Source organism: Amblyomma mixtum, chromosome 8 (genome assembly GCF_055824585.1).
Source record: "Amblyomma mixtum isolate Tamu chromosome 8, ASM5582458v1, whole genome shotgun sequence".
NCBI classification, from domain to species: Eukaryota; Metazoa; Arthropoda; class Arachnida; order Ixodida; family Ixodidae; genus Amblyomma; species Amblyomma mixtum.
In genome coordinates this window covers 89,472,652-89,487,546 of record NC_143019.1, presented here as the reverse complement: position 1 = coordinate 89,487,546, position 14,895 = coordinate 89,472,652, and positions in this window count along the sequence as shown.

Below are 14,895 nucleotides of genomic sequence, written 5' to 3'. Positions count from 1 at the left end.
CAAACCTATATGATTGTCAAGTAACTCTCAAGATCACTTTTTCATTAAAGTTTATTCTCTCCCCCTCTCTTCTTTGTTAGTACAGCGCAGCTCTACGATGGAACAATGGCGTGGGGTAATCACAAGGGCCATTTTGTGCTTTAGCAAAACTAGAGTATGCCACATGCGTCCTCTCAGTATAATGCCGCCGTTGAACTTCGTGTGCTGCACAGAATAGAACCGCCAGCTGGCGACATCCGCTGGCTTAATAGCTATAGTTTTCACTGCCTTCCAGAGGCGAACACATATCCTGGCTGAGAGATCTCCTGGAGAGATGATTCACTTTTAGGTCGATGATCCTTACAAGAAAGGTAGCGTGCACTGTTTCCCGCTGTTAACACGTTTGCGGGCTTGTTTTTGCCGACGAGCACTGACACATGAGCGGCGTCGGCATGCCATGTTCGTCGAGAAGCAGCTCGATGGCGTACATCTAACGATAAGCGTGGTAGACTGAGTGACCCTGTTTTTAGCTTCAAACCATCGTTTGACATAAACTTCTTTATAGCAGATTCGTTATCCATTTCTATATCACAGTGCACTGCTATTTTAGCGCTCCTACGTGCATTATGGAGTGAAAAACATAAGTTCTTCTCAATAAATTCCTTTTGCTCTTCACAAGAGATTTTGCAGGCCACCATGATTCCATAGGCGGTAAGTTTTCTTCGCAACACAAGCTGTGGTCGCCGTTCCCGCATTTCTTGGCTCCTCACATCTTACTCTAAGTTTGCGCGCTTTACACCAAATCCTTGTGCTTATAATTGGGAAGGCTCGTGTCAAAGGCCACCATCACCGCATCTCTCAGAATTGCGTTGATGATTGTGGTGACGTTGAGGTGAAGGCGGAAACAGATTTGTTATAAACTGCTTTAAACGTTCATGATGAATGCAGTATTCACGAAACTTCATTACAAAGGGCTGTCGAACGTGGTTTGGGATCCAATCTAAAAACCTATTTCAGGGTCTTGGAGAAGTTTATATTGAGTCGATTAGGTAATCTTGTACTGGATAAATTGCATTACTGCATATATTTGAAGTTACTTTTTTCCGGTAGATGACAGCATCTTAATGATAAAGGGGGAATGGTGACTTAAAACAAGGCTTTTTTTTTTCAAGCTAGAAAAGATAAAAAAAAAATGATATAGAGGTGCAAATGGCCACCAGTCATTTGCACTTTAAGTGAGGTAACGTCAAGAAACTCATGGACAGATTACAGAGGCTAAGATAGAATAAAATTCCAAACGGCGATTACAGAGCACGTTTCGGTCTTGAAGTCACGAGTTTGGATCAAGTGGCGGGAAGGAAAAGTTCTAATTTTAATTCCTATGTTTTCAGTGACCGTTTCCCGAATATTCACCAACGAAGCGCGAGGCAGCATATAATACACTTTAAATAAGTAAAATTAGCTTAGCTTTTTCTCAGTGTATCTTTAATAAAAGCGAAGAAATACTAAACAAAACAATAACTTATTTTCAACCCAATATTTGCAGACCAACTCGATTCTCTCTTCGGGGATGATTGAAATGCGAGCCAGCAGCAGCGGGGAGTGGCCTTTGCTTTTCCTTTAACACGTGGCGAAGTCCATTAACCTACCCGGAAGGCAGCGTTCCTGGAGTCCTATTCACTGTCACCTTTGGGATACCCGCGGTACTTCAGTGGAGCGGGCGAGGTCACTTTCAACCTCAATCTACTTTCTGTCTGTCACCTTTGGGAAAGCCCGTTGTGCTACAAGCGGTGCGGGCCGGCCGCTATTATTTTCCTTTCCTTTTTGACACGCCCACCCTAATTTCTGTCACCTTTGGGAGTTAGATGTCGCACGGATCTAAGTGGCGCCTCTTGAACGAATGAGGCTCCACGGACGGACAAGACGCTCACCTCTCGGAAGGCGATCCTGTGATCGGCATGTTCGCAGTGCTCGGCACGAGGGAGTTGCCTTCCGAATTCAGTGACCGGACGTCATTCTTTTATTGCCTGGCTCGCTGGTAGAGGTTTTTTGTTCTACCGAATGACCTGCTTCGAACTCCACAGCAAATCAACGGTACCCGTGTTTTCAGCAGAAATGAAGAAAACATATGTTCCCTTCCTGTACCCAGACAATATGCGCGAAGGACGGGAAAGCATGCTTTAAGAGCCTTAATTTGAAACGTTTTCTGTGTAGCTTATGACCAGGACATGATAATGCAAGCTTGAGAAGAACACTAAACTCGTTGAACCCATCGACGGTTGACGATGGCGGAACTTTCTGTCAGCTTTTTCCGCGCTACCTGCCAGTCTGCTCTTTTAAACGTGCATGCCGGACACGAAAGGTATTGGGGTCGTCCTGGCCAGAAAGAACGCTATCCGGTTACGCTGCTGAGTTAGTGCTTCTAGAAATGTATCCTACGTGTTCATGCTATCACGGCTCGCTTGCCCTATCTAGGTTGTGTATTTCACGCAGTAATGATAAAATGGCGCGGCAGCCATAGACCGTTCGCCGCCGGCACAGACATTGAAGAATGTGAGGATTTTTTATCTACTCTCTTATCATAGCTCTTATTACGTGTGCCGGTGCTATTTATTTGTCCAGAGCAACGGTTCACCACGCAAGCCCAAAGTAGAGCCGGACCAATGTTCATACATGAACTCAAAACACAAGATAGCCTATGCAAGTGTGAAGTCACAAACACCCTCTCAATACAAAGAAACCGTCTGTGCTGGAAAGTTCACACATTTTGCCTCAGTTGCTTAGCGGCCATAGCGGTTGACACTAAACCCAGGAACTCGCGTTTAGCAGCCAAAGGCTACGCTGTAAGCGATGCTTTGTCCTCTCGGGAGAAAGGACAACCGTTGGTCCCATGAGAGGAAGTCTGGTAAGCGAAAAGTTTAACTCTGGGACAGGGAAGGCCTGCGCAGGCTTCAAGGGCTAAATATTTAGCCCTAGATAGCAAAGAGACTAAAGTAGGTATCACCAGCATATTTTTGTCGCCCCATCCCTACTCTTCTTCGTTGCAAGTGACCAACTTTGATGACTTGTTTCCTGCTTATAAAATTGACGTCTATTTTAATGGGAGCAAGGCGAGCACGCAGCAGGGGAAAAAAGAATGCGATAAGGTCGTCCCTGAACAAGCCTTCGCTATCCGGTAGGGGCCATGACTGCCGTTTCAAGAAACTTTTACTGGCAGCGGAGCGACAGTCAGCTCTGAGTTCGACTTCGTGCACTGGAACACTTTCGGAGCGTGTAAAGGGGTGTCTGAAAGGTGGGAATAAATGTTATATAATTTTTTTTTGTTGTTGTTTAAGTACATGGTTTTGTACTGTGGTTTACCGAAACGAACTTCCAGTAGTCTTCGCGGCAATGTGCATTACACGTCGCCCGGAGCAATATTTACCGTCCTCGGCGGCAAAACTTCACATGCTGACAGCGGCAGCGGCGAGGAAAGAAGACCACACCGACACGGCGCCGGCAGCGGTCCAGTTGCACTAAGTGAAATTTGGAATGATAACCGCAGCGCCAGCAGCGAAGCGCTCTGCTTGAAGACGCACCCGGCTCGATCACAGTTCCTGAGCGACGAACGGCGTTATAAGCACAGCTTCTATGTTTAAGGCTCATAGGAGTTTGGTGCAGAAGCGAATGACAACAAAGCAGAAATTATTGGCACGAATAATAGAAATACGGTCCATAAATCGTGAGTGGTTTGCGCTAACAACTTACATACTTAATATACTACGTTTTTTTACGATCGAAAATTGTTAAAAACATTGCTTTTGAGGCAAAGTGAAGCGTTTTGAGGCATATTAATACCTATGTTGGCGGACTTCAAAAAACAGTCGAATCATGCTCACTAGTAAACTTATTAACTAAACTAAAGTGCTTAACTTTTTCACTATGAGGGATATGCACCTTACTACAATCACAGATTCGTTGCGGGCCGTTAGTAATAGCCATATTAGTTTTTAGAAACTCGAACGCGCGATTACCGTCGCTGCTAGGGCTCAACTAATTGGGGCCATTTCTCCTGCCATTCGAAAACCGCGCGCTTGAGAACGGTGGGGGGATACAAATCGGGGTCAATCATACCGCGACAGTCCGTGATGTACGCTCCTGACGACAATCTCAGCACTGCTCGGGCTGCAGTGCTCCCAGTCCATGCCACTTCGCTGCTCCAGCATGGGCCAGGCTCAGGATACTAAGTTCTACGTGCGTCACGCGGTGTTGAGATTTGATTGACGTCACTCTGCGCTTTCCTGCAAGCGCGCAGCTTTCGAAAGGCGCGAGAAATGGCCCAAATTGCCCGAGCCAGTAGCGTTCACGATAATTCCACTTTCAAAATTCTAATAACTGATGTGGCTATTACTAACGGCCGGCTACCATTCTTTAATTGCAATCATCAACACTGGTAATACTATGCCGCAAAAAGTTTCTCTTTAGCTCAAAAACCGTATTTGTTTTTTTTTTTGCTTTCTCAAAAAAAAAAGCACACACAATATAAGCCTCGCATTCGAAATGGGCAGTTCTTGTACCAGGGGATTCAATGAGCCTTTATGCAGGAAGCCTGAAGCTGTAGAAAACTTATTTAAAATTTTGCTGGGATGCGGTTTTTTGGACGTTTTCCAGCCAACTTTCCAGAAAGAGTTCCCTTTAGATTCCCATGGAACCCGGTTTCTGGTCATTTAAAATATTGTTATGACAGCATGTCACAGGGCGCCAGTTTAAACTATACGCCCCATACTTGAGCATAGTTGTCAAGCATGAGGCCTTTCAACCTTTTATATTGTAGAAAACCTCGAAAGCATTCAAAACCGTGCGGCCAGATTTGTTTCTGCAAATTATGATTTTCGCTACATGAGCTTGGCGCATGATGGCCTTAGCTGCCTATGTGCCTTAAAACCCAACACAACACGATTTTCGCTACAGTGCTAAATTATTTAAAGAAAATCTTTGCGGGAAAAATATAGCGCACAGTCAATTAACTGAAAAACTAGAGCTCTTTTCCCATATATATTCTGGTTTCACCGGAGTGGGTAAGGATGCGTTGATTTTGCCTTTACACTTCATCTTTAACCGATGTGATGATGATCTTGAAGTTTTTGAAACACCCTGTTGCATTGATGCTTATCGCAATACATGTTTTCCGCACACTTGCACGCTCTGCATGTGAGGGGAAAGACTGCAGGCAAAATTTTCGCGTTAAAATTCATGCCTTAAAGGTGAGATGAAAAGAGGGAAGAAACAAAAGAAGAAAACAACAAAAAAAAACACGGAAGACAAAACAAAGCACTCGCGAAAGGTCCGGCAGAGAGTCAAAAAAAGAAAAGGCACACTTGTTTCTTTTGCGTCCCAGTGATGAGCCTGGTGCGTCGAGCGAGGAGGTGTGGCTTGGCATCAGGGCAGTCTTTAGGCCGGTGTCAGCGTCCTAGTGTTGACGCACGGTTGACGGCGTTGTCCACGGCGGCCTCAACGCTGCCGCAGGAAACGATAAACGTCTGTGGACTCCGGGCACGGCCCCCAGGTCAGGTAGCCCAGGTACGCCACGGAGATGCCAGAGGCGGCCCATGTTGAAAAGCTGTAGGCTGGGAGGGGAGAGAGGCGTCTGGGTCTGGTGGCTGAGGCTCTCGACGACGGCTGTCCAGGTCTAGTGTCCCGGACGTCTGAAGCTCAGGCCCAAGCCTGGGAACTCGGGGAGCCAGCAGAACTCGTCCACGTCCGTCGCCGACCGCGCTCTCCCTCTTGTTGTTGTTGTTGTCCTCTAAATAATGGCGCGTACTCACTGCGGGCATTGGCAAAAACACGGGCGGCCACTTCTCGCCCGCACCTTCTCTATGCCACGTATCATTTCCTTTTTCTTTTCTTCTACGTCCGCCATCCCGTGCTTCTTATGTAGCCTCAGTGTGGCGCTGGCTCCTTACACTGCAGTAGGCTGCCCGCTAGCATTAATGAATGCAAAGCCTGTTATGAGTTTAATACTTTTTTATCTCTCTACTTGACCTAGACGCATATCCTCCTGATACCATTTTAGAGCGCACCTATTAGGCGCCCATTTCTGCGTTTCGCGGCGTAGCCATCGCGGTCGCCGTTGTCTGTTGTAAGCAGCAGTGGACGCCCTTTAAGCTGCGAATGCCGTGGAGCGGGGCTTGGAAAGGAGAAAGTAAAAGCGCTACCTCCTCCCCTCATTAGAAACCGGCGCGCCTGGGGGTGGCGCAGCTGCCCATAGCAACCGTGACGTCACGCAGTAGCGGTAGAACAAGCGCGCGCACGTCGGCGGTGGCAGCTACACAGCCGCTCCTTCGCCAGACGTCTCGTTGTAGTCGAATGAGTGGATGCACGGTTCCGAAGCCGCCCAGTGATTCCGCGCAAAGCGGTTCTGGGAAGCGGCAGTGGGTTGACCACAAGGCTTTCGCCAAGCACACTTTAGAATTTCAAAAATGTCTTCGGTATTTTTTTGAGGAAAGGAAATGCGCTGTTTCTGTCTCCCACAGCTGCCAAACCAACAGAGCGGGGGCTTGGAAAGCAGAGGGTAAAATTTGTAACCTGGTTTTTGAGGAAAATAAATACGCAGTTTCTGTCTCACACATCTCGGTGGACACCTGACCAGAGGTAAGGTGCATAACGGCCCTCTTGGAACAGGGGACACTTCAATCGTGCTTTAAGCTAGGTGGCGGTAGTGACAGATGTGCCCTGAATGCTTTGGCATTGACAACGTTGTGCCAGAAACGCTGCCACCTGCCAGGGTGGCCGGGTTGTTGGGGACTTTAATGTAGATGTAAGGCAAGCGGGAATTTCTTACCACTTATACGGGAGAACATCCCATTCCTCTCGCTCGTAATGACTCCCTTATCTGTGACAACCTCGCTAAATACTTGCGCAGACCTCAACTCTTAGAACGAGGCATTGCAGCAAGTGCAGCAAGTTGAGCATATATCCATCTATTTCTCCGTTCACAAAGCTACCTTCATGACAATGCAGAACTCTTAGTGGAGTGTTTCTTGAAGAAGGAATATGTGTGGAAAATAAGTTCTCTGCAACTGTACATACATGTCATGATCGAATTCTTTGCCTCAATCTGTCGAAAAGCTAGAACAGCTGATGAGCTCAACCCCCTTATCTTTATCCCCACCCTCACTGGCTTCCTTTTAAGGGTTGTTCGATCCCGGCCGCGGCGGCTGGAAGTTCTTTGGAGGAGAAATTCTAGAGGCCCGTGTACTGTGCGATGTCAGTGCCCGTTAAAGAACCCCAGGTGGTCGAAATTTCCGGAGCCCTCCACTACGGCGTCTCTCATAGCCTTAGTCGCTTTGGGACGTTAAACCCCATAAACCAAACCAAACCAAACCTTTTAAGGGTTGCTTAATAAATGTTTTTTCCTCCTCCTCCTCCTGCGCTCAAATTTCGCAATAGGAAGTAACGTAATCGTCAGCATTTTTTTCGTACTTGTTTTGTTGGAATGTTTTGTCTGATGCGGCATTTTTTCCTGATATAACAATGAAACCGTTCTTTATAGTCTTCTTGAATTATTGAAATCCACTGGTGCTTGTTGCAGTCAGAAGGGCTTGAATGCGGGCCAGTTGGTACATTGTTAATTTAAAACAACCAGTCACAAAAGACAAGGGACAAAAGAAGGAGTGTTCACGCCACAACGACTGGTTATTTTCCAGGCTGTATTTTGTTGTTGTTTTTTAAATAAACGCAATTACAAAATAGAGTAGGGTTGGTCTGGTGAACAGCGCGCATGACTCCCACCCGAGGGTACAACGGTCCAATTACCGGCACGGAGAGGAAGATATTTTTCTCTTTCAGCCGCCTCTTTCTTTGCATGAACGGTTACACCCCGACGTTGAACGCTTCGGACGAACCCTTTCGCTCTAAGGAATAATTCGTGGCAGAGTTACGGTTAATCTGCTCAATATTTAGTCCTGAAAGGAACAACAGTTGCGGCAGCTCCGTTCATCCCCGCAAAGGCTAATATTTTGCCCAAAATAACTACAACAATGTTAAGACTGTGTAGCCACTAGGCACCCAAAGGCAGGACGTTACACCTACTGACAAGGCTCCTGATTATGAAGAAATGCAACATTTGCTTTCAAGTAAGCTTCCGGAGAATATAGCATATATCGGGCGCCCTCGGTCAGGCCACAGACCTCGCCGCAAATGTCATCTCACTGCAGTTTAGGCAGTAAACTATTGAATAAGCTCTAACTTAGTCCTTCCCCTTATGTGGACATTATCTACGGCGCTGATCATAGGTTATCACTGTGATTAAGTAGTGCAGCGAAGATCGCTACGTTTGCGTTACCAATTTATTTATTCATTCTAGTCGCCACGTGTCTCTGTCAATTTCTCTTTGAGTTGCGAGTACCGTTCAGATCACTCCGGAACGGCCGCAATTAGGCGCGATAAGTTTTTCTACACCCTACGAGGTTGCGAACAGTGTTTTAAGCGCATGAAAACCAACTCACGTGAAACAGACTTTTAAGACGATGTCTTCGCACTGACAACACTGCAGCCGTGTGTGCTGCAATCAGCATGCGTCATCCACTGCACCTAGATATCAGGACGTCGGGCGTCAACATACGATCGTGCGAGATCAGCTTGACCGGCGAATGCTTCGACGCCAGCCGTGTTACGTAGGTCATCGCAAAAAGCTCGTCGCTTCTTTGTCAACGTATATAGCACATGGGGTTCGGCCTTTATACGAACAGTTTCCAGTCATCAACAATGTGAGCTTTGTGAAATGGGGCGGTCGTTCTGATCCGAGCGACGGCGAAGTACGCCTGTTCTTACCACCGGCGCCGATGACTTTACACTGTTTTTCTCGTGGGCACAAGTTCTTTTAAAATGATTTCCTTCAAAGGTTTTTTACGCCTCCCTGTCTGCTTCCTTCTCACTACACTGCGTAACTGTTGGCTGCCTGGATTGTGTGCCGTTTCTTCTGGAAGAGTGCGTGGTCGCCCCTGCATATTATATCTCTTATTTCCTGTTGTGGCCGCCGCGGTGGCTCAGTGGTTACGGCGCTCGGCTGCTGACCCGAAAGACGCGAGTTCGATCCCGGCCGCGACGGTCGAATTTCTTTGGGGGAGAAATTCTAGAGGCTCGTGTACTGTGCGAGGTCAGTGCACGTTAAAGAACCCCAGGTGGTCGAAATTTTCAGAGCCCTGCACTACGGCTTCCCTCATAGCCTCAGTCGCTTTGGGACGTTAAACACCATAAAATAACAAAACTAAACTATTTTCTGTTGTGGCTGAGGGCAGAGGTAATTGTAGTTACCGCGCCAAACGTAGAAAACGCAAAGCAAATCGTCCGAACATTTCTGAATAAGCGCAACTGTGCGTTACACTCCGAACAGGAAATCGAGATTTACTCAGCCTTGTCGGCATCCGGCATACCTGGTGACGTGCATGGCGATGCAGGACAGGATAGTTGCTACATGTTTTTCTTCAAAACAACCATTCTGGCCAGCTGCGCGGTATTCGTCCGAAACGCCGTTGGCATTGAGAAGGAAAAAAAAGTAATGCGCATTGACCTACCATCACCAATAAACGCACAACCACGTGTTTGCTATTCGGCTTATTTTAGTCAGCACGCGTGGAGGCCAAAGTTTCAGTGGGACTCCATCCGGTCTCTGTGGCACGTGTGAGCAAGCACTGAGCACAGCAGCGCTCTTATATGGAAGTCCATTTGGCGAGAATGCTATATGAGTGAAGTCAGCACTGCGCATTATCTCAGCAACGAAATAGAATTTCCATAAGTGAATACCGGACGAATTACAGGAGCTGCTGGTGATTTAGTAAGTTGCAAATTTAAATTCATTATTTTTATTCATGCTACACTACGGATCGACAGTTGACACACCTTCTTCTTTAGCTCCTTTTTTTTTTGGAAAACTGTGGTTTTAGATCCATAGTGGTTAAGCTAAAAAACTAAACAATAGCTACCACAGGTGATTTTATTTTCTTACAGTTGTCGTAAATGACTTACTGACCGTTTACAATTGTTGCAAATAAATTTGTTGTACCCTAAAGAATGCAATGCTTTCCAACTACTGCGCGTCTTTTAACATGCGGGTTCCTGCACATTTTTCAACAGTCTCAATGCAAAGCTGAAGCTTAAAAGAAGCCTTTATTCATGTCATGTCAAACTGACACTCGGTGGTGCATATTGCCTTTCGGCACTTATCTCGCCTCAGGAACTGCTAGAAATACCAGGTCGGCCCATGGAAATGCTGATATGAGAGACATTTGAAGTGGTTTGCCAACATGCATTTCATTAAAGCGCAGTCATTGTTTTCTTGAAGGTTAAAAGATGTGTTTTTCATGACCGTCTGTCATATGTATAGTTCTTTGTTGTCTAGAGATGCTGTAAAAAAAAAAGAACTTTGAACGGCTGCTTCTCATTGAAATGCCGCGTTGTATTTCACGAAATCGCTATTCATGGCGAGACTGTCTCTCCCTCAGCGGAACATTACTGATCGGGAAGGCAATTAGCTGGAAACAATGTTTTAGGGAAATAGCAAACTTAGCTCGTTCATGATATACAAGTGTATGCTCACCGCTAGAACTACTTGGAAAACAAGCCATCAATAACGCCACAGGTGTTGGCGTTTTGCACATTTAAATAAGGTGCATGCATATACCTGGCTTCACTTATACATAGCACATGCAGATGAGCAATAGAAAATGGAGATTCGGGATTTAAATAGTTTACCCCACGCCTTTCTTGCTCAAATTTCTGATACGGAATTTCAGAACACTGGTACAAGATTTTCAGTACGTCCAAGGCACTTATGAGCAGATTACACACTTAATCTGGTTCTATTTAGTAACTAGAAATTTGAGTCGAACTTTCAAAAGATTCACTTTAATAAATGGAACAGCATACCAGATAAAGAAGTCAGTAAAATATGCAGAACAGTGTTTCAAATAAGCGCTCCTGAACACCGTACTGCTATATTTTGGAGAATATAATGTGGAACCGCGTTCCTGGTAGGACCACTTTTCAGAGATTGAGCCTGCAAGCAGACCCTTAAACGGAATATCATCGCACCTCTGCTCTCATAGAACGTACAACCACTCTTACTACATGCCGCTGTAAGTACCGTTGTACCTTGTTACTACCTGCCGTTCTTACATGTGTTTGCGATATTTTGGACAATAATGATTCATTATGGTAAAGAATACTGAACTTAACAACAGAAATAAGCCCTGTCCTTGAACCAACACTTTTCCATGATTGCAAGTACCTCGCTCAAATTAGTGTTCTTAAAGCGAATATTCCGCCTTACTATTTATGACATGGCAAACCACTATCTACGTCGCAATAAACAATCGCTAGTAAAAAAGATTAGCACTATGCCGTCATCGAAGCGGCGAAAATCGCACCGTGTGGCTTACCCCGCGCTGTCCTTTGTGAAGACACCTGGCGTTTTTGTTACCGCCGTGCTCGTAACCACAGCACCGAGCGGTGCTGTCTGCCGCTCAGGTAGAGCATCACTAGAGCTAATCTTTTTTACTCGCGACTGTAGCAGGTGTCCATGTTAAAAGCGGCTAAGCTTTTAAAATAGAGCGAGTGTCTTTGCTCGGGGAAACAAAGTGATATTTTTTGAACGCATCTCCTAGTGTGAAACATTTTTTTCGATTTGCAAAATTAATTGATCAGTAAGCATTAATTGGCGAATTCTATAACATTAGGTTCAGGAATAGAATGGCAGTTGTAAAGTTTGAGATGCACCTCAAAAACACAATTACCTGAAATTTTCACACCAAAACACCAGGTAGGCAGCTTTATTTACCGCCCTAAAAAGAAACCTACAACGTGACAGCTGTTAGAACACATCTCTCGCCCAATACATTCGCATAGCTCTGTCACAACTGAGTCGCAGCTTCGGAAAAAGGCGAGTTCTGTTCATTGAGGAGTGCCCTGGGAGGCTATAGCAGCATCACTGTCATGTAGAAGCTTTTTGAATTTTGCCATCTGTTCGACAGATAATCTACAACTTGTGCACTGGCACTTTATTAGTGTGAAATCACTGATGCGGAACTTCAGAGCTTATCCAAATCGTCCCTTGCTGATGTACAGCCTTTGTCAAAAGTTTGGAGTCCAGGGGGTTTTCTTTTGAGCCACACTGTGTCGTTCTTAATGGGTCTCTGGCGCTCCAAATTTACTGGACATGAGAAGATTTCTGGTACTGCCTCCTGCAGTAGGTAGGACTTCCGTGAATGCTCCAGGAGTCCCAGTATAAAGCTTGGAAGTGAACCCCCTGGGCTCTAAACTTTCGACAAAGACTGTACGTCCGCTCCGCCCCACGGCAGTGCCCGCTTACCGTCGTCTTCTAAGCGGCACTAGAGCCTAGGAAAATCGGGTCTTGCCGATTGTATGCCCGAGAAGCGTGAACCGTCCGCCGTGTGCCACTGTCCACTCATTGTTGTCTTATAAGTAGAACAAATACGTGCATCCGCACTGACTCGAATGACGTAAACCCGAGGAAAATCATTTCGTGCGTGTTCTCAGCTGGCCTAGCGCGAGCACTCTATACTGCAGCACTATCCGCTCATCATTGTCCTCTACGCTGAACAAATCCATGCTTTCGCACTGTTTCGAATCTATAGTTGTGTACAGCTTAAGGCTGCCGTGAAGCTCCGCCCACATTCAAGACCAGCGAACAGAATTCTTTCACGACAAAAAAGTAGTTCGTTGTTAAAACTTTTCTTGTCACCCCCTCAAAAAAATCTATTTTACAAGAAAATAGTTATAAGCTAATTTGCAAAAAGATAGTTAAGCTCTATAATTTTGCCACCTGGCTTGTCAAACGTTAAGACGCTCACGTCGTTGACTCCTTTGACTAGCTGGCGAAGTAATACAGTACGCCGCGGAGCGTGGTGCAGTGTTAACAACTGCTGTTTCTTTAATTTGTATCCTTCCTTCTGCGACATTTTGTCGTTCAGTCACTGCAGATAACACGATCCTTGTCGAATGAGGCACATTCTTCAGTAAAGTAGTCTTCGATTTCTAAGTCATTAGACAACTTGCCACAAAACAAGCATCGCTGAACGGAAGTGTTGCCCTGAATTTTGACGCTAATTGAAGCTCACAAATCACTTGATAAAATTTTTTTTTGCTTCAGTACGGTGCGCTCTCGCGAGGAAAGACAAACAGCCAATTTGCTGGCTGCGATTCTAACCGGACCATTTCTTCCTTCAGTAATAGCTGGCAAAACGTTGTGTTGGGCAGTGCCAGACAAACGGTGACAAAATAAAGTTGTGATTTGATTTTATTTATTGGGGTTTAACGCCTCAAAGCGACTCAGACTATGAGGGACGCCGTAGTGAAGGGCTCCGGAAATTTCGACCACCTGGGGTTCTTTAACGTGCACTGAGATCGCGCAGTACACGGGCCTCTAGAATTTCACCTCCATCAAAATTCAGCCGTGCGGCCGGGATCGAACCCGCGTCTTTCGGGCCAGCAGCCGAGCGCCGTATACCACTGAGCCATCGCGGCGGGAAAATAAAGTTTCAACCGGTTTTGGCAGAAAACGGTCGCGCTATGTTAAAATGGCGGGAAAATCCTGTTGGACGTGCTTCTTCGGCGGAAACGTAGCCATATGTGCGGCGGTGTGGCCCGAGCGTCCGTCTGCCGGAATTTCACGAATACAGAGGCCGCATGTCGGTATCTCTTTGAAGTGGTCCTTTGTGCATATCAACAGAGAATACTGATGGTGAAGGGTACAACATTTAATCGCAGAAAAACATCAAAATTACATCGTAGGTGGCAAAACCGACAGCCCAAATGCTGTTTTCTTCTTTAAGCAAGCGTTAAGCAGGGACCTAACTGTTTACCTCTCACACAGTTGGCTCCACAAAAGATAATTTATTTTTATTTATTTATACAGAATACCCCTAAAGGCCCTCGAATACCCCTAATGTTGCAGTTATTAGTTCTAGGCTACAATCTTAGGGTTAATAATTCTGTAAGCTGACTGACACCTCTGCATACAACTATATGATCGTAAGAAAATAAATGATTTTCCTAGTTACTCGAGGTATAATAAAGTGTAGAGGCAACAAAGTCCTCGACTAACTAATGTTGGTGACGCTGAAGATGTACAGTTTAATTCAAAGGCAGTCCGGTAATTAGGAAACAACAAAATAAATAATGCAGATGTCACTCCTTATGTCCTAAATGTAACGGAGAATACAGGATAAGAAAGACAGAGAAAAGAGGCAGTATTCATGAAATTCTAATCTTTGCATCACCGTCGCTGATTTCATGCATATATAGGAGCGCGAACACACAATCAAAAGGTGCACAGCGAAGCGGGGTACGAAGTGCAAAACCTTGGGGTGCTGTCATTGCAGACACCAAACTAGATGAAGATAAAGACATTATTCATAACCCAATATGGCACACGTAGCCTTCATAAGAGCAAGGCATGTGGTTCAATAAAAAGAAACTATTCTTGGCGTCCAAAACAAAATAAAATAAAATCGCAGTAAGCAAACTTAAAAATTGGGTAAATAAATAACCACCAATAACACAACTAACAGGTAGAAATTATTGTTTTTAATTGTCGCTGAAGAAGGCCGCAAAACCACCTGACGTACAGCGCAGGCAGTTTTTGGGTTAGAATTAAAAAACGGAAAATTTTCATAAAGGTGGATGGTAAAAGGATTAAAAATGGAGGAATAGACCAGCTGCAAAAAGCTTATAGGCCTAACAGCAGAATATGAAAGGAAGTGCCAAAGTGACATACCCTTCGTAGAGTCTTAAAAACAACAGCATAATATTATGACAAAAATAAATAAAAAAGGGAAGCTTAGCCAGATAACACCAGAAGACAACGGGAGGGACACCGTGCCTCTAATCAACCTTAACACTGAACAAGCCAGCCCAAAC